The 21,576-nt window shown below is 36.3% G+C and overlaps 1 long non-coding RNA gene across 1 annotated transcript; it reads right to left on the bottom strand.

The window, feature by feature from the left end:
• Positions 1-18,483: 18,483 nt before the first annotated feature.
• Positions 18,484-21,282, bottom strand: LOC128009712 (uncharacterized). Its single transcript, XR_008181462.1, has 3 exons — positions 20,494-21,282; positions 19,977-20,067; positions 18,484-18,870 (listed from the first exon to the last, which is right to left on the bottom strand). It is a non-coding gene; the product is annotated as an uncharacterized LOC128009712 (long non-coding RNA).
• Between the last annotated feature and the right edge of the window lie 294 nt (positions 21,283-21,576).

Below are 21,576 nucleotides of genomic sequence, written 5' to 3'. Positions count from 1 at the left end.
GGACATCCAAACAATACAATATGATGAACACGACCAGGAACGCCCTGCTGCATCATGCACTTGGTGCAAAGGGACACCTCTTGCTAAAGCCTTAGAAGTTTAAAAACCCCTGGTTGAATGGCCCCTAACTCCTAGAGGCAAAGCTAGACTGTGTGCATCATAGGCTAGGGCAATAGCATCCCTCACCCAATGTGACGTTGTTTGATTAGTGGGAGCTGCCTCCTGGTTGCGGCCCTCATGGAGACATAAATCTGAAAAGCATGTACTGGACACAGTGTAGTCTGTCTTGCTCCGGTGTTGTGAATGACAGAGAACTGAATGCTCCAAGGAACGACTGTCTGTATGGTCGAGAATGGAACTTTAGGAAGATACTTAGGGTGAGGGTGCAAAATAGTTTTGACCAGCCTAGTGGCAAAATCTAAGCAGGATAGAGCCTGAAAATCTCCAATTACTTTTAGAGAAGTAACAGAAAAGAAAAAAAAGAAGAAAAAAAAAACATATTTAGAGTCGGAAGCCTGACAAGAGATTGACAACTAATAGTTGAGGGAATCCTAGCCCTTAAAATAGTCTGTAGTAAATCAGCTGGAGGCTGTCTCCTGTGGAGATATCTCCTTATCAGAATAAGGTAAGCCATAGGGGAGGATTATTAAGTCTGAGAACCACACTCTGGTCATCCAATGTGGTGTTATCAGTAAGAGGCAAGACCCTTATTGATGGACCTTGTATAGTGATCCCCTTAGGGTGCCAGGATGGAGCCCCTACTCTCTGTTGGTAGCCACACTCTCTTTCTGGGCTTCCCACCTCAGAGGAGCCAGATTGGGTCAGGACTGCAGATGCCCTTTAAGGAGAGAGATAGCCCATGAGTGTCTCTTCCTCCTGGGGGATCATCATGTAGTGATGGCTTTGCATCCATGGTAGTCTTATGAATCATTGTCAAGGGCACATGCATACAGGAGGACTAGACCTTACTCTATGAATGAGTTATCTCATCAAGGAGATCTCCAAAGAAGGGGAGAGATCATAACTTCCCTTGGCCACCTGACAGAAATCTGTCAATCCAGTTTGGAGTGTTTGGGGGTCGCTTGCTCATATGGCCAGTGCAGCTTTAATTTTGCCATTGCACAAGTCACCAACTTGTGTAACTCCTCAAATGGTTTATCATTGTGAGAAGAGGGTTCAGAGGTGGCACTTTCTACTTCCATCTCTGCAGAAGCAAGAGGTAAGGTGTTCTCTGTCTGAATGGAAAAAGCTCAGTGACATGCTTGAGGTGTTAATTATAGGACCTAAAAACTTGTGCATGTAATAACCTAGAACACTGTTTAAGACTTGATGGCTGCTCTGTCAATTCTTTGTCATCAGTTAGGAACCTAGGTGTGCTATTTAATCGCAATCTTTCCTTAGAAAGCCATGTTTCTAGCATTTGTAAAACTGCATTTTTCCATTTCCAAAATATTTCTAAATTACGGCCTATGCTCTTAATGTCAAATGCAGGAATGTTAATCCAATGCTTTTATGACCTCAATGTTAGATTATTGTAATGCTTTATAGGGTGGTTGTTCTACATGCTTAATAAACAAACTACAGCTAGTCCAAAATGCAGCAGCAAGAGTTCTCACTATGAAGTATGACCATATTAGCCCGTTCCTGTCAACACTGCACTGGCTGCCTATCAAACATCGTATAAATTTTAAAATATTGCTTATTACTTATAAAGCCCTGAATGGCTTAGCACCTCAGTATTTGAATGATCTCCTTTTACATTATAATCCTCTACGTCCGCTACTTTCTGAAAACTCAGACAATTTGATAATACCTAGAATATCAAAATCAACTGCGGGCGGCAGATCCTTTTCCTATTTGGTGCCTAAACTCTGGAATAACCTACCTAAAATTGTTTGGGAGGCAGGCACACTCTTGCAGTTTAAATCTAGATTAAAGACCCATCTCTCTAACCTGGCATACACATAACATACTAATATGCTTTTAATATCCAAATCCGTTAAATGATTTTTAGGCTGCATTAATTAGGTAAACCGGAACTGGGAACACTTCCCATACCACCCTATGTACTTGCTACATCATTAGAAGAATGGCATTTACGCTAATATTACTCTGTTTCTCTCTTATTCCGAGGTCACCGTAGCCACCAGATCCAGTCTGTCTCCAGATCAGAGGGTCACTGCAGTCACCCGGATCCAGTACATATCCAGACCAGATGGTGGATCAGCACCTAGAAAGGACCTCTACATACCTTTAAGACAGCGGAGACCAGGACAACTAAAGCCCCAGATACAGATCCCCTGTAAAGACCTTGTCTCAGATGACCACCAGGACACAGATGATTCTTCTGCAAAATCTGACTTTGCTGCAGCCTGGAATTTAACTGCTGGTTTCGTCTGGTAAGAGGAGAACTGGTCCCCAAACTTGATTGCAAATAAATGCACAGACACTATTTAAACTGAACAGAGATGAAATCGCCGAATTCAATGATGAACTGCCTTTAACTGTCATTTTGCATTATTGACACACTGTTCTCCTAATGAATGTTGTTCACTTGCTTTGACACAATGTATTTTGTTTAAAGCGCTATATAAATAAAGGTGACTTGATTTGACCTACCGATCTGGCGAAAAAGTTCAGCCAGTTCAACACACCAACCCCATAATCTTAATAAGCATGCAGAGTGGGAAGATAGGAAACACATCACTGTGCTCCCACCCTCCCTCGAATGTTAGTGCAGTGTCCCCGTCCCCCAAACAATCCAAAAAATACATATGTGGGTAGTCCTCAGAGATGGGCTATGCATATCTTCAAAGACTCAAATAAGGATAACCTAGTAACTGCCTAACAACAAACTAGTAAACTGCCATAATACCTTAGCAACAATCACACTAACTTCCAAATAATAATAATAATAATAATAATAATAATAATAATAATAATAATAATAATAATATCCATAAAAACGCTAAAGCCCTAGTAACCTGCCAAAATACCTTAACAAATGCCTAGCAACTGCTAAGAACACATAAACAACAATCTAGCAGGACCTACGTAGATTAAAATCTCTATTTAAAATATTTCAAACTGAAAACGCTTAAAACATTAAACATTTTAACATTTATTCAAACTACTAAATAATAACCTTGAAATATATAAGTATTTAAAAAAAATAAAAAAAAATAAATAAATAAAGACTTTTAGACAGACTGCAGGTTTTCACATTTTAAAAGGCATGCTACATGAGATTTTAACTGAATTTCATCAATTAGCTCATAATGCTTTTCAGAAGCACCATAATTGTTTTGATTAACATATACCGTACATGTTTTTCAAAATGTGTATCATGCAGCTGAATGTGCAAAAAAAACAAAAGATGGGTGTTTAAAAAAAAAAATTATGATAAATAATTCACAGCAGCAGCTTGGAGTTTCCATCAATGCAGCTGCAACTCTAACTGCTGTGGCAGCTAATTCAGGTGTGCTTTATCTTCTCTGTCTTCCCAAGAGCTGGCAGGTAATACTGATTGGCACTGTGAGGTAGTTTGACTTTGCTTTGTCGACACACAACGGTTGAACCTCCTACGCAGCATGTCTAATGAAGAGACTGCATGTGCCACATACCATCAATCAACAGTTGTTAGCTAGTCAAGATGATGATGAAATTATTAGCAAGCCTTGTGGAATAGCTACTTCAGGCTTCACACACATAGCAACCGCAGAGTTAACTAGTAGGCTGAAGCTATCATGGCTACTTTAAATGTCACAGCCCTGTTGGGTCAACCACTTTCTCTGTGAAGAAACTGATGTCACTGCATCCGTGAAAATTTCCACATTTGTTAATTCATTAATTAATTAATTCATTCATTTTGTGTGTTTTTTGAGGTACTTTGATCAAGACACCTTGTAAATCTCTCCCTTTTAGTTGAAATTAGCTAGCAGACTCAGTTGTACATATCATCATTATTATTATTATTATTATTATTATATTTTTAAATCTGTCAAAGACAAGTCAATAGATAGATAGATAGATAGATAGATAGATAGATAGATAGATAGATAGATAGATAGATCAACCAACATCCAAAACAAAACAGTCTACTTTCTTAATAAAGCTCAAGTAAATATCTGTGTGGTATGTCAGAATTACTACAAGCCTGTTATATTTAAAAATCTACAGCAACCATTCCAACGCAGAGAGCAGTTTTGGAGCCCAAAGATATCTGCAAGTACATCACTGCAAACAATCAGTTTGTTCCTCGCTATGGCTGACACGACTTTCCTACTTGACTGAAAATATAAAGTTTGTCTAAAGCTGCCATGTCACCACATAAACAAATGTTTGAACGTTATATGGCTTTTGTGTACAGGCTGCTGCAATATTGATGGTGCAGGGCCGAAAAACAAAATGAAATTTTCATTAAGTAATAAATCATATGTCCTGGTAAACATAAGGCAGGCATCAGCAGGTGTGAAAAATCTGCCGAGACCTGAAGTCAGAGCTATATGACTAATGTCGTACACAGTAGTGATAACTACAGCATATAAATGTTACTGAAAGTAAAGAATACCTGGATAACACAGGAGTCATGTATCCAATCAATCAAAGACTCAGTCCAACTTGCAAATGCCTTTTTATACATTTTGCTGTAGGCACAAGAAGATAACTTGTATTAATATGTCTCCATGCTCTGTGATCACAGCATACACACACACACACACACACACAGAAGGAGAGAGATAGAGAGAGAGAGAAACGTTAACTGCCATTTTCCGTATTTGGTAATTTAAAAATATTTTGTATTCCCAAAAAATCTTCTTAAGAATTGTATTATCTTTATTCTTAATATTATTCTTAAAGCCGGGTTCAGAATACAGGAGTTTTAAAATCCTAACCGATTATGAAATCTGGTTCCAGCACACACATACAAAGAATCTTCGCAGATTTTCTTCCCTCAAATTAAACACACACACAACAAGATCTGAAAATCTTGGCGCATCACACACAAGGTTTTATTAAGGTTATCATGCCGGGGGGAACGCCTCATGTGATCTCATGCAGCAGATCATCATTAAAGTTTCAGCAGTTCAAAAAAGCTTATCTAGCATGTAAGCATCTTTCTAAATGTTCTGTCCTTACATTTGTGGTATGCTTTGGAAACATTATGCAGAAGATTATTGCAACACTCCCACAAGCAGTTTTTCCATCTCCTCTATCTAATGGACCTGTACAGTACAGCTCTTGTTTTGCTGACATACAGTAATCATATCTGTCATCATCCTGATTTGAAATCATGGTGTTTAATATGATCAGGCAGCCCCAATTTGTGTGCGAGCAGATATCAATAAAATAAGAATATTCTATCAAACTACAAGCAACAACACAAATAAATTCAATAGAGTGAAGATGCAAATAAAATAAACAGTGATTTTCAGTTTCTTGTTTAGGTTGGTCTAGCATTAGATTTTAGGTACAGGTAAATTAGGTAAATTGATTAAAGTAATCAAATGTAAAACAACATTGCATATTCAATTAAATATTATTCTTTATTAAAGTTACAGAAGCTTTTCAGTCAAGAGCAGTGAGTGATTTCTTTGTTGTTGTTTTTCGATTAATACAAAGACTGTCACTTTAAGAGAATGCACTGATCCAGTGCACTGAAACAGTAGGTCTACGTTCAGTTGGCCATGTCTGCGTTAGGATACTTACACAGATGGGCATTTTGACATAATTTGTGTGTGGATTTGTCCATTTAAACACAATACTTTAGAGAGAGCTTTATATTTGCGCACATTCTGAGGCATGGGTTTGCCCTGTGTGCGCGCGCTATCACCACCCAGGTGATAATTTAAAGGGGGGGTGAAATGCTATTTCTTTCATACTGAGTTTTTTACACTGTTAAAGAGTTGGATTCCCATGCTAAACATGGACAAAGTTTCAAAAATTAAGTTGTACGTTTGAAGGAGTATTTTTGTTCCCAAAATACTACCGGTTTGTCACAAGTTTCTGAAAGTTTTTTTCGAGTATGGCTCTGTGTGACGTTAGATGGAGCGGAAATTCCTTATATGGGTCCTGAGGGCAATTTTGGCGGAAGAGCGCGCGCTCCCGTACAGCGAGGCTGAGCAGCAGCACAGACATTTCACTGATCAGAGCGATTCACTGATCAGAGCGAGAGCGTCGTGAAAAGTCACAAAAGAAGTGTGTTTTTGGTTGCCAGGGCAAGACAACCATGCACAGATTACCAAAAAAAAACAGCATTAAGGGACCAGTGGATGGAGTTTATTTTTACAGAGCATCAACGGAGTTGTGCATTTCGAAGATGCTTGTTTTACAAACAATGCCCAGTTTGATGAGGGACGTATTGTTTATTTCTTAAGGATGATGCAATCCCAACGAAAAAGGGTCACAATCGTGTGTTGGAACCGCAGGCGGTGAGTAAAACTGCTTAAAATATCTCTGCCTCCTTGTTAGTGTGTCCCCTCCCATGCCGGAGACCCGGGTTCGAGCCCCGCTCGGAGCGAGTCGTTGCTGCTGCTGCTCTCGTTCAGTTTCAGCCTCGGGATCTGATTCTGGATCATAAATAAACGGCTGAATCTGACTGTAAGCCATGGTTTGTTTTGGATGATGGTTTTTCCCTCATGGTAATGTCACAGTTTCCACATGCTCTCAACACAAAAGCCTACTGGCGCTCGAGATTCTTTAGCTCCGCCCACACGTCACGCCTCCAGCGGCTCGTGTTTTTCCGGGAAAAATCGGTACAGACTATCTTTCTCTCATGAATATAATAAAACTAAAGACTTTTTGGAGTTATGAAGGATGCAGTACTACTCAATAGGTACTCAAGATTAACAGGATATTGAGTGAAAACGAGCATTTCACCCCCCCCCCCCCCCCCCCCCTTTAATAAATTACTGCTCATATTCCAGCATAAGGTATTCGCATTTAACAAGAGTGAATGGTTTGTCCAAGGTTTTTTTTTATTTTTATTTTTATTTTTTTTATCGCTGTTGTTGTAATGTCTGGGGAGCCAGAATTTGCATCCATCAACAGAATCACATATATGCTGAACCCTGTTTGTTAATAGCAAACCATATTACAGATGCTTTGTCAGATTAAAGTTGAACCACGGTTCCAGCTCGTTCCAAACCGTGTTTGAAGAACCAAACATTTTTTTGTTTTGTTTTTCAGTGAACCATCCCACCCCTAGTGCCTAGTCATGTTTAGGTGCAAATTTCCAGCACATCTAATAACATTATGGCTTAAAAGTCAGATATACACAATAGACCATGACAAAAGCACTAAACCTGACTAATGTAACCCTCCCTATCCTTCCCATCATTTAGAGATTTAAATGCGCTATTCCATCTAAAAACCTGCTGCTAACGTCCAGGCAGCATCTTCTACATCCCATAAAACCAGCTTTTTCCATCTTTGATTCATCTCCGATGACTCGAGATGGATCAATGTGATGCTTGTGATGCTTGTGGGAGGCTCTAGTAGAAACGCCAAATAATAGTGCCTTCTCTCAAAACTGGGTTTATATAATGTGTTCACATCATTAAAAACTCAGGAGAACGTACGTGTTAGTTCTGACCATTCAATGATTTGCCTACATCTTCAAGACCGATTAGAAGGGGCACGTTTGACATGCATGCAAGGGAACTTGATGGATTTTTATTTTCCAAAAATGTTTTAATTAAATGAATGCCTAATTACGGTGCCTTTATTTTTTTATTATTATTGTTGGAGACCACCTGGTGGTTGAGTGAATTTTAATTTCATCACCCTTCTTTTGAAATGCATAATTTGCCCTTAAAACTTTAATGGATTCAGAGCATTTTTTTAACTCATTACTCAAGACAGCAGTTGTCGACTCACTGAGAAGCCCAAAAGTTCCCTAATAGGTAATCTCACAGGGTTTGGTGAGACAGTAGATCAGTGGTAGCAGACATATAGTAGGTAGTCAACTATACCTATACATTAGCTTGTGTCCTAAGGGTGCCATTTTCTGTTTAACTCTCATATGAAGAGTACAGTTGACATCAAAACAACTTCACCACAATTAACATTTTTTTTTTCATAGAAATGTCTCATGCTACCCACTTGAATACAATTTTTTTCTTTCCTTTTTTTTGTCTGTTAAAGCTAAAACATTGTTTTTTTTCCATGTAATTAAATCAATAATTTCCAATCAAACGCATGTACACTACTGTTTAAAGGTGACATTGTGAAATATAATTACAATTTAGAATAACTCAATGTACTTTATTCTATTCATTATTCTTCTTATTCTTATTCTTCTTATTATTATTATTTCTCTGTGATGTAAAGATGAATTTTCAGCATCATTGCTCCAGCCTTCAGTGTCATTGATCCTTCAGAAATCATTGTAATATGCTGATTCAAAATTGAAAACAGGTGAAATTAAGATGTTTTGTAACATTATAAATTAACATTAGTTACACACATACATCAGTTTAATGCATCCTTGCTGAATAATTTCTTACTGAAAATAGATAGGCCATTTGAATGTTGATATACCTGAAAAATGTTTATTAGCCAGCCAGGTACTACAACACTGACTCAACAAATGGCATTAGTTTGTGTCAACCACAATCATCTGTTTGGCCAATCAACGGCAAATTGGTGGAACAAACGTATATAAAAAAATTAAAGGGGGGGGTGAAATGCTCGTTTTCACTCAATATCCTGTTAATCTTGAGTACCTATAGAGTAGTACTGCATCCTTCATAACTCCAAAAAGTCTTTAGTTTTATTATATTCATGAGAGAAAGATAGTCTGTACCGATTTTTCCGAGAAAAATACGACCGACTGGAGGCGTGACGTGTGGGCGGAGCTAAAGGATTACGAGCGCGAGTAGGCTTTTGCGTTGAGAGCGTTTGGAAGCTGTGACACCGTGAGGAAAATACCAACCAAAACAAACCATGGCTTACAGTCAGATTCAGCGTATATTTATGATCCAGAATCAGATCCCGAGGCTGAAACTGAACGAGAGCAGCAGCAGCAACGACTCGCTCCGAGCGGGGCTCGAACCCGGGTCTCCGGCATGGGAGGCGGACACACTAAGAAGGAGGCAGAGATATTTTAAGCAGTTTTACTCACCGCCTGCGGTTCCAACACAGGATCGTGACCCTTTTTTTGTTGGGATTGCATCATCCTTAAGAAATAAACGATACGCAAATCCATCGTCAAACTGGGCCTTGTTTGTAAAACAAGCATCTTCGAAATGCAGGGAACAAACACAAACACTTGCACAACTCCGTTGATGCTCTGTTAAAATAAACTCCATCCACTGGTCCCTTAATGCTGTTTTTTTTTTTTTTTTTTTTTTGGTAATCTGTGCAGGGTTGTCTTGCCCTGACAACCAAAAATACACTTCTTTTGTGACATTTCGCGACGCTCTCGCTCTGATCACTGAATGCCTCTTCTCTCGGTGCTCTGCTATACGGGAGCGCGCGCTCTTCCGGCAGACGTGCCCTAGGACCCATATAAGGAAATTCCGCTCCATCTAACGTCACACAGAGCCATACTCGAAAAAAACTTTCCGAAACTTGTGACAAACCGGAATGCGTATTTTTGGAACAGAAATACTCCTTCAAACGTACAACTTAATTTTTTAAACTTTGTCCATGTTTAGCATGGGAATCCAACTCTTTAACAGTGTAAAAAACTCAGTATGCATGAAATAGCATTTCACCCCCCCCCCCTATAATAAAAAATATATATATATATATTAGTGCTGTCAAAATTAGCGCGTTAACGCATTCGATTAATTTGAAATATTTAACGCGTTAAAAAAAATTAACGCAATTAACGCGGTTGCAGTTTTTTTTTATTTTCAGTTGTGGCCTATGTGTGTTCAACGTGCAAAGAAATATGGATAAGACCAAGGAAGGACTTTTAGACGGAAAGTTTCAGTATAAAACTCTGCCGGATTACTCTTCAGTCTGCCACAAGAAACATTACTCTTCATTCAGTCTGCCACAAGAAACAGCAACATTAAAATCATGAACTCAAATGTCATTGTTTAAAAAAAAACAAAAAAACAATGACTGTAACAGTGCGTAAATCAGACCTTTCTGTAACGCTAACGTTAATAAGCTTAAACGAAAATAACAAATAATTGTGTAGCGGAGTATTTTTTTGTACACAGTGCCGCGAACTGTCAATCACTCCTGTACGCGTGCATCACTGTCCTCCTCCAACCTGGTCTCACAGAATTCCGTGAAATGTCCACGGGTCCTTAACTCAAAATCCGTGAAGCCATCACGGAATTGCCCCAAATTCCGTGACCCGGCCACGGATATTTCTCCAACGCAAGTCAATGACACTGACCTCCCGTGATCCACACACGGATACCCGTTTCAATGACGGAGTACAGAACTCGCTGAACGGACGTGCTTTCTCATTTGGAAACGCAACATTTGAAGTATTTGTTTCTTTTCCAATATCAAATGCCATAATGACATTAACCAGACAGCTGTTGTAGTTATTGCATTGTCCTGTCATCATAAAAATTACGTTTGTTTCAGTTAGATAACCAAAGTCCCGTGATAGCACGGACCTCCACAACCTGACCTCACTCACTTGTTTAGGAACTTACAAGCTTTTCGTCGACACTGTTGCAATGGCATGTAATTAACTTGGCATTTTTTCTCGTCCTGTCATCATAAAATCCAGTTTGATTGATGGCGTTTTACACACACATTTTGGCTATAGTCAGAACTAAAATCTGTGATAGGAGCACGGAGTGAGTCTGTGCTTAGATCACGGATAACTCTAACGCAAGTCAATGGCACTCATCTTCCGTGGTCCGTACACGGATCGTTTCAGTGATGGAGTACAGACCTCACTCAATGGACGTGCTATCTCATCTGGAAACGCAACATTTGAAGTATTTATTTTTTTCAACACCAAATACCATGACCAACCTGACTGTTATTGTAACTATTGCATTGTCCTGCCATCATACAGATTCACTTTGATTCTGTTAGCCTAACTAAAATCTGTGATACGAGCACGGAGTGAATCTGTGCTGAGATCACGGATAACTATAACGCAAGTCAATGACACTCTTCTTCCGTGGTCCACACACGGAAACCCAGTCTCACGGCAGTTCGTGATTTTGTCACGTAATTTAATCTATTTATTCGTGCCAAGCACACGTTTATTTCCTTATTTTCATGATTGCAGCACGTTTTTTAAACTAATGCATTTCAACTGGAGGCATCTTTCGTGCATCAGCACAATATTTTCTGATTAATTATTATTATTATTATTTAATTTTTCACAGGACAACAGAAGAAACTCACTGAAACTTGAAAAAAAAATCGGAGCTTAACTTACTGTACAAAACTGAGCAACATACTGTATTGCTGGTGACAAAAACACATTAAAACTTTTTTAGCTGTAAAATGCGCAATGGTTCTTTTTTTACTTTTTCATTGATTTTTATTTTTTTCATAGGCCTAGATTATTTTTTTTTTATTATTACAGAATTCAATATCAAGTCCTTGACACATAACTGTAACACATTTTTACATTAAGAAACAATTTAGTTTAAATAAAAAGAACAAAAATAATAATAAAAAAAAAATAAATAAATTATTTATTAGCGATAGGCCTACAGATTTATTAAGAGTTTTTATTAAGGCTATTGTAAAGGATTCTTAAAAATGCTGTCGCTGATGAGCCTCTGATCGCTGTCAGATTCTGTGATATGAATGTCCGCTAATGGGTTTAGAATGAGCCCCGCTCGGCCCGTGTTCTGGCTTACTGTAATATTTCACCTGTAATAAGACCGAAATAATATAATTAAAATAAAGAAATGAATGAATACATGATAACATCTAAATAAATGTTGATAGATTTAGCGTTATAGTTTTAAAAATATTAATAAACAGCAAATCAACACAGAAAGACCTAAATAATAATAATACATAATTAATAAACAGCGCCGCCCCTCCCACTACGCGCATCACGCGCTGTGCGTCAACCCCAAAGCGTCAAAAACTGAAGCGTGGTCAAGCGCCTCTAGCGTCACTGACATGAGATGTTTATCGCTTTGAAATCACGTTCAAGAAGTCTCATTCAGCACACATCGCGATACTTTCCATCAGTTTGCAAGAGCCGCAGGTTGGGTGAGTTATACAGTCTATGGTGAGTAGTAGTAAATATGCTCTTTTAATGCCTGTCATGAAACGTATTCTGTCTTCTTTATTAATCAGATGAGCGCCTTGTGTTAACTCTCTGTATTACATCGGTCATCCGAGGCTGTCTTTGAGTTTCATTGTCTTTAACTAAATGAACACAGCTGCTAACTGGTTAAACTCTATCGGTCACGTGACGTGACGTGACGTGCCACAGACCTGGGATCCGTTTTATATTCATTTCAGGTTCAAAGATGTAAGTTGTATTTGTAGTAAAATCATGGTAACCATGACACCTACAAAAGTAGGTAAAACCCAGTAAACAAGACATTTACCATGTTTTTTTTTTTTTGTTTTGTTTTTTACCACAGTAACTGTAGCTTTACTGTAGTATAGTAATAGCACATTAATCACCAAATTAACTATAGTTGTACCACTGTAATGGTAGTGTTTTAATGTGCTTTTATATGACTTATTTCACAGTAATCACATTTACTGTACCATGCTTGTAATACCTTTTTAATGTAAAATCTTGCAGTTCAATTCATATTTGTTTATATCTTACATATTTTGCTCACAGATCACTATTAACATTCTGTATATATTTCTGTTTTATTTTCTTTCCCCTTGTATTAATTTTTTAGCTGAAAAGACGTAAAGTAAGCAGTCACCCCAGTGGTGTTTGTGGAGAGGTATTCCTTCAGAAATGGAGAAGACAGAAAGCTGCAGAGGCAGGTTGGTCTGTGATAGTTTGTCCCTTTTATCAAACATTCCTGTTGTTATCATTTGAACAGCATTTTGTTGTTTCTTAAACTGTTGTACGGTCCAAATACCCACACTTGCCATCTTTGCACATTTCCTTTATTTGGCCCAAGTGAGCATTAAGATCACAATGTGTGTCGATCTTAACATGACAAAGTTCGTTTCAACTTTGTATTTTAAAAGAAACTTCTAAATGTCTTTTCAATAGTCCCTAATAATACATTTTAATGCGCTTTTCTAGAACCCAAAGCGCTAAAATTAGCGCCCTATTAACCCTATTAAAGATGACAATTTATTTTGTGGTGCTTCTAATTAAGTGATAAAAAGAAGTTACAAATGATGTACAAAATAAATATACTTTTCTGTGCACCAAGAAAACATGCAACACTTTGTTTTACTACTAAATTAGTCTCAATTTCTAATTATTATAATTAATATTTCACAAACATTGGAAAGTTGCGTGACCTCTTGTTAAACCCCTGCAAAAAGTCTCACATTTATTCCAAAACATGATGCATGATGGGATACACTAAGCATTGTATAGCGCTCCGGAGCAGTATTGGAGAGGTTTAGTGTGTGTTAAGGATGCTGTGCTTTGGCATTATTAAGACCGGGGACAGTCTCATAGTCACGTACACACACTCTCAAGTGAATAAGACCTCAAGTGTGGGTATCTGGAAAGGGGAAAAGTCTTTAAAATGATCCCTAAATACAGTCCCACATCAAAGTCTTAATAATTCACTAATGCTTTCATGGTCTAAAAAATAATGTATGTAAGTAATGTATAAGTTAAAGTATATAGTAATGTATAAGTTGCATGTAATGAAATAATATTTCCTTTCTTTCTGTCTTACAGGATTGTTTGCAGATAATGCTGTTCTTCTTTTTCAGAAGTTTTTGGGGAGCCAACCCTCACAAACCTTCCTAAAAACTAAAAGAGCTATTACTGAGTCTCAGCGACTCTTGCCACGTTCAGCTCTTCCCAGGTACATTTGTTTACTCATCAAATGCTCTGGTCTGAATCTTACTTTAAATTAACTTAATTATTTGTTTAATGAGCAATATTGCTCATTGCACACAGAGTAAGATTATCTTGTTTCACAGAAGAGAAGGAAGACCAAGGAAATGATTTGCTCAGGATGAGAAATGAAGATGGCCATCTTGTGCTCAAACAAACAGAAGTCCTCTGGTATGTGTGTGTTGAAGCAATGCTGTGTTACAGGACTTTATGATGATCTCTCACAGGACTGGTCATGTCAGCCGTAATTATTCTTTCCAATGTTTTTATATTTATTTTATTTTATTTGATACAGCTATAATAATTATAGCATGTTAGCAAAGTTTGACTGGAACATTTTTAATCTAAAGTTTTAAAAAAACACCACCTGTTATTCTTAAAAGCATACAAGTGTCATAAAAGTGGTTTAATTGATATAAACACCAATTGACATTATCTCACTGTTTTGTGAATGTTGTGTTATAAATTGTGAATTGATAGTTGATTGGTTTGAGCAAAGCCTTACACTGCACAGACTAAAACACATTTGTGAGAGAAGTCATTAGCTCTGGAGAAAGATTCTAGAGGAAGAAAACACATTTACTGCAACAATAGATGAATTCTAGAGTCTCTGAGAACTACACATGCTAATGGAGTCTCATGAGCAAGTCCTTTGCCTCTGTAACTTTTTCTAAATTCTTCCATAATGAAATTGTTTATTGCAGCATTTTAACAATTTTACTTTGTACAGATGATCTCATCAACCAAATGAGGGGTTTTGACCAAGTGATGCTCTTGAAAGGTGTGAAAGAAGAGGATGTGGTAAATTGTCTTCAGAGATAAACCTTCTCTGAAGGTCTTAAAACAGCTTGAAGAATGGTAAGTGTACAGTACTACAAGGGTCATAGTTACTCACCCTGCTAAAATCACACAGAACATAAGCTGAGCTCTCTGTCCATTAAACAACTTCATCTGGATTGTTTGTTTCACTTTGACCAGGTCTGGGATCTTAGGACTGGGAGATCTCACTTGCACCCAGTTAACCTCCATAGAGAACATTTATCAGAAGCGCTGTCTGGGTAGGGCAAGAAACATCATCAAGGATGCCTCTCACCCTAACCATGGACCTTTCACCCTCCTTCCATCCGGCAGGCGTTACAGGAGCCTACGCTCTCGAACTAGTAGACTCAGGAAGAGCTTCTTCCCCGAGGCTGTGACACTCCTGAACACCACACCACCAATCTAACCTGCACCTGCTCTTTTACTGCACTGGTCACAGTACTTTACATACATGTATTGCACTACTCATATTTTGCACAGACTGCACATGGTTAAATCCATTACACTATAAACTGTCTAAAGCTGTTACTGTACAAGCACAGTAAACTATTTCTACAATAAATATAATTGCACTACTATTATTTTGCATATAATAAATTGTTAAACTATACTTTTGCACACTCATTCAACTGTATTTATTACCACTGTTCTCAAGTTCCTGCTATTCATAATGTATACATAATTCTTCTTTGCTCTGTTCATAATGTACATACAATCCCTACATTAAATTCATATTTATATTCTGTATATACTCTGATCAATATTGTATATAGCAACTCCACTGTAAATTCTGTATATCATAGCTTTACTTACTCTGCACTTTTATGTATATAAAACACTATATTCTTGCACTTCTGGTTAGATGCTAACTGCATTTCATTAGCTCTGTACTTGTACTCTGCATAATGACAATAAAGTTGAATCTAATCTAATCTAATCTAATCTTTGTCTGAGAACAAGCTACACCACATCAGTGTTGGATCTCAACCAAAAGCGGTTTCCAGACACGACAGAAGATCACGATGAAACCAGTTTAGATGTGTTGATAAGGAATCATTATTTTCTGAAACAGTATCAAATGTCTTATATGTATCACATGATCTGTATCACAGTTGACTGGATGGGACTGTGACTTTTAAGGACATTTCATCACTCATCTGTGTGAACTGATTAATATATGAGGTTAATGTATTTTTGATTATGAATAATTATTTTCCTTGAATCTTATTTGTCTTGATGCTACTTTATCAACTTTGTAGTCTATGCTTCAATAAAATGAAAATGGTGAATATTGTGTTCTGAAGATTCTTGGTAAATACATCATTTTACTAGGTAGGCTCATATGTGTTTATTTTAGACTTGGAAAAACTACATAATCATTATTGGGATTATTTTTTACTTAAGACATAAAAATATTTGATCAGATTAATGACATCTGGGACATCAGTACACCAGAAAGTTATTATTGTTTATATTTAGTAACAAATGCCAATTGTTTTGTGAAAGAAAGGGAGTTACGAGATTAATTATTTTGCATTACAAGATGGTGCCATGGGCTTTATAGTTACAAACACTTGAGGGATAACTGAGAATGTAGCAGGAATGATCAACGTGGATCTTGTACTGCATTAAAACCAAGAGCACACACATTACTGATGTCCAGCACATGAAAAGCAAGAGACAGGGGTGAGAGGACATTTTTACACTGATTTTTGCTAATTAGTTATTAGTAATATATATATATATATATATATATATATATATATATATATATATATATATATATATATATATATATATATATATATATATATGTGAATGAATTTGTCCTTGTGTAATAGTGAAGTATCACAATGTGTATACATTGTCCTTGATTACTGCTTAACAGTGGGGAATAGATAATGGCATGTTGTTGCAGGTTCATCCATTATATTTATTGATGTTTACTTCAAAAATCAAATAAATAATCTATTATTTTTATTATCAAAACATTTCTTTATAATTTTTCCATGTTTCATCAGATGGCCTCACAATGTCCTGTCAAAAGGTATAATAGCAATGATGTAAGAATTAGAAAACAGAGGACTGTGAAAACTGTCAGATATAAATGTGACTCAGCTCAGTTTGTTGTCCATGATGAGGAGAATACATATATAGCAACCCCCGGAAGAGCCCAAAACTGTACATTTCAAATGGCTGTAAATCAGAGTCCAATTAACATATCAAAGCGAAAATCAGCATGATTACTACTTATGCTATGCTGATAAAATAATGTTGGACACAGTTTTCAGAAATGAATGGAAAGGTGGCATAAAGGCATTTTACATATTGCATACTCTAAAATACTAAATTTCACCATGCCTATCAAATATATCATAGTGGTTTACACAGTGAACATATTTATATGTCTAGTTTACCATTCAATATATTATTTATTTCATTTCGTTAATAAAACTTTTTAAACTACATTACCCATAAGCCTCCATCGTTCTGTTTATGGAAAGGGAATACTAGGCGCTGTTTTTTGTAGTTCATTGAAGTTATTCTTAGGGTTAGTGTTAGGATCTCGGTAAAAAGGTGATTTTTCTCAACATAGAAACACCCAATTTTGACTTAATATATTTACTAATGTGATAATAGCAGCAAAACATACTTTTGTAACATGATCCGCTGTTTAATATGGGTTAAAAGATAATCCAACCACAGACAGTCCTGCGATGACAAGGGACATTCACAGCCAATGACATCAAAGCTGAGCAGCGTCATCACACTTCCTTAACCATTTATTGTCATTCATGAACGCTGTTTTCTGTTTTTCGGCTAAAGGGATAGATTGGTTAACAATAAATTAAATTTGCCACCTATTAGATAGTGTTTTATTAACGTCTACACCTTCTTCCAACAATAATGCAAATACAGAAATTATTGTTATTCAGCTTGACAACAATTTGGCAATATCGATGTGTACATGTGTGTGTACAACACATGTGATGTGAACTGCACAGTCACAGTTGTATCTTATCTAACCAATAGATTCATTTCATTCAATTTAAAAGATACATTTTTTCCTGACCAAAGACAAGAGCATTTAATAATAAAAAGTAAAGAGTGAAATTATTAAGTTATTAAATTATTTAAATTTGTTTCTGTGATTTGCCTTGCTTTACCAATTAATCTCTAGTAATAAAAACTGAAATAAAGCATAATGAACATACATAATTTTGTAAGAGTTTTCCAGTATTTATAGATATGTCAAACTCATTTAAAGACAAAGTGCGCATATTACTGCACTGTCACCAAGCTCGTTTTTAAATAATAAAACTATGAAGAAAAAAAAGGCAGTTATGTTGTAAACGTTAACATTTTTCAGTGTGCAAATTCTTTTATTAAAAAACAAAACATTATAATTATGGTATATATCTTTCAGAGAACACCGTAAAAATATACATTTTCTTAAAAGATTCTATTGACCAAAAAGTGATACAACACTTAATGTTTCAAACTCACAAAAAAACATCATGAACACATGCATGTCAAGTGTGCAATATCATCTATAAAACTCAATCAGCAGAGCATCACGTAAACACTGATTGTCCGAACAATGGAAGAAAGATAAAGTGTTCAGGAAAACAAACACCTGCTACATGAAAATGCAGAAATATAACTTTAACAATAACATCATTCACTTCATGACTGGAACTAGGGGATTGCTGTGCATGAATTTGTCCTTTACTAAAACTCCTGATGAGAACTGAAGCTTTTTTATGATAAAAGCACCAGAAGTAAAGTTTACTGTATGAAGCTTGACAAAGAGAACACAATGCTTTATCAATATGATAAATGCTATTTTTTAACTATTGTTGTCATCACTGGTTCTGTATACAGTACAGTATATGGGTTGCTGGAAGGTCACAATGTATTCATTATAAGGTTAATTAAAACAAAGTTACATCTTCTGCAGAAATCAAACCACTGCAAAGTCTTGAGTCACTGATCCAGGAACCATTTCTCTGTGTGTGTGTGTGTGGGGGGGGGGGGGGGAGTTAAAGAGGTGAATCCTTGTGCATGACGGAGAACTACAGTGTTATCTGGAAACAATCCTGTAAGACAGAAAGGATAGAAATATTATGTAATTAAATGCAACATTACTGTGTTTTTTTTAGACCATGAAAGCATAATCTGCAAAGATGCTGTATAATTAAATGTTAAATGCATCCATTATTAAAAGCAAGTCATTAATAGCAATATCTAGTCATGGAGATCACGTATAGTGGGAACATGAACTGATGGGGCTTATTTGAAGTAATTTAATGAGAAGCCAATGAACAATATAAACTTTCTGACTGTGTGGGGCAACTGATTTTCCAATATTGTGATAGTGTCAGATGAGATTGTCCAGGGGCTTGTACAATATCATACAAGTGTTAAATTGAATTACTGAATTATTAAGACTTTGATGTGCGACTGTATTTAGGGATCATTTTAAAGACTTTTCCCCTTTCCAGATACCCACACTTGAGGTCTTATTCACTTGAGAGTGTGTGTACGTGACTATGAGACTGTCCCCGGTCTTAATAATGCCAAAGCACGGTGTCCTTAACACACACTAAACCTCTCCAATACTTCTCCGGAGCGCTATACAATGCTTAGTGTATCCCATCATGCATCATGTTTTGGAATTAATGTGAGACTTTTTGCAGAGATCTCACAGGAGGTCACGCAACTTTCCAATGTTTGTGAAATATTAATTATAATAATTAGAAATTGAGACTAATTTAGTAGTAAAACAAAGTGTTGCATGTTTTCTTGGTGCACAGAAAAGTATATTTATTTTGTACATCATTTGTAACTTATTTTTATCACTTAATTAGAAGCACCACAAAATAAATTGTCATCTTTAATAGGGTTAATAGGGCGCTAATTTTAGCGCTTTGGGTTCTAGAAAAGCGCATTAAAATGTATTATTAGGGACTATTGAAAAGACATTTAGAAGTTTCTTTTAAAATGCAAAGTTGAAACGAACTTTGTCATGTTAAGATCGACACACATTGTGATCTTCATGCTCACTTGGGCCAAATAAAGGAAATGTGCAAAGATGGCAAGTGTGGGTATTTGGACCGTACAACAGTTTAAGAAACAACAAAATGCTGTGCAAATGATAACAACAGGAATGTTTGATAAAAGGGACAAACTATCACAGACCAACCTGCCTCTGCAGCTTTCTGTCTTCTCCATTTCTGAAGGAATACCTCTCCACAAACACCACTGGGGTGACTGCTTACTTTACGTCTTTTCAGCTAAAAAATTAATACAAGGGGAAAGAAAATAAAACAGAAATATATACAGAATGTTAATAGTGATCTGTGAGCAAAATATTTAAGATATAAACCAATATGAATTGAACTACAATATGGGAAAAATGTTTTTTAATGTAAAAAAAAAACAAAACAAAACAAAAAAAAAGGTATTACAAGCATGGTACAGTAAATGTGATTACTGTGAAATGTCATATAAAAGCACATTAAAACACTACCATTACAGTGGTACAACTATAGTTAATTTGGTGATTAATGTGCTATTACTATACTACAGTAAAGCTACAGTTACTGTGGTAAAAAAAACAAAACAAAACAAAAAAAACATGGTAAATGTCTTGTTTACTGGGTTTTACCTACTTTTGTAGGTGTCATGGTTACCATGATTTTACTACAAATACAACTTACATCTTTGAACCTGAAATGAATATAAAACGGATCCCAGGTCTGTGGCACGTCACGTCACGTCACGTGACCGATAGAGTTTAACCAGTTAGCAGCTGTGTTCATTTAGTTAAACACAATGAAACTCAAAGACAGCCTCGGATGACCGATGTAATACAGAGAGTTAACACAAGGCGCTCATCTGATTAATAAAGAAGACAGAATACGTTTCATGACAGGCATTAAAAGAGCATATTTACTACTACTCACCATAGACTGTATAACTCACCCAACCTGCGGCTCTTGCAAACTGATGGAAAGTATCGCGATGTGTGCTGAATGAGACTTCTTGAACGTGATTTCAAAGCGATAAACATCTCATGTCAGTGACGCTAGAGGCGCTTGACCACGCTTCAGTTTTTGACGCTTTGGGGTTGACGCACAGCGCGTGATGCGCGTAGTGGGAGGGGCGGCGCTGTTTATTAATTATGTATTATTATTATTTAGGTCTTTCTGTGTTGATTTGCTGTTTATTAATATTTTTAAAACTATAACGCTAAATCTATCAACATTTATTTAGATGTTATCATGTATTCATTCATTTCTTTATTTTAATTATATTATTTCGGTCTTATTACAGGTGAAATATTACAGTAAGCCAGAACACGGGCCGAGCGGGGCTCATTCTAAACCCATTAGCGGACATTCATATCACAGAATCTGACAGCGATCAGAGGCTCATCAGCGACATCATTTTTAAGAAGCCTTTACAATAGCCTTAATAAAAACTTTTAACTTTAGAGTCTAAAGTAAAAAAAAAAAAATAAATAAAAAAAAAAAAAAATCTGTAGGCCTATCGCTAATAAATAATTTATTTATTTTTAGATATTTTTTGTTCTTTTTATTTAAACTAAATTGTTTCTTAATGTGAAAATGTGTTACAGTTATGTGTCAAGGACTTGATATTGAATTCTGTAATAAAAAAAAAATTAAATCTAGGCCTATGAAAAAAATAAAAATCAATGAAAAAGTAAAAAAAGAACCATTGCGCATTTTACAGCTAAAAATTTTTTAATGTGTTTTTGTCACCAGCAATACAGTATGTTG

The sequence above is a fragment of the Carassius gibelio genome, chromosome A1 (assembly GCF_023724105.1).
Source record: "Carassius gibelio isolate Cgi1373 ecotype wild population from Czech Republic chromosome A1, carGib1.2-hapl.c, whole genome shotgun sequence".
NCBI classification, from domain to species: domain Eukaryota; kingdom Metazoa; phylum Chordata; class Actinopteri; order Cypriniformes; family Cyprinidae; genus Carassius; species Carassius gibelio.
The sequence above is the reverse complement of the archived record's forward strand: the minus strand, read 5'-3'. Positions and strand labels throughout refer to the sequence as shown.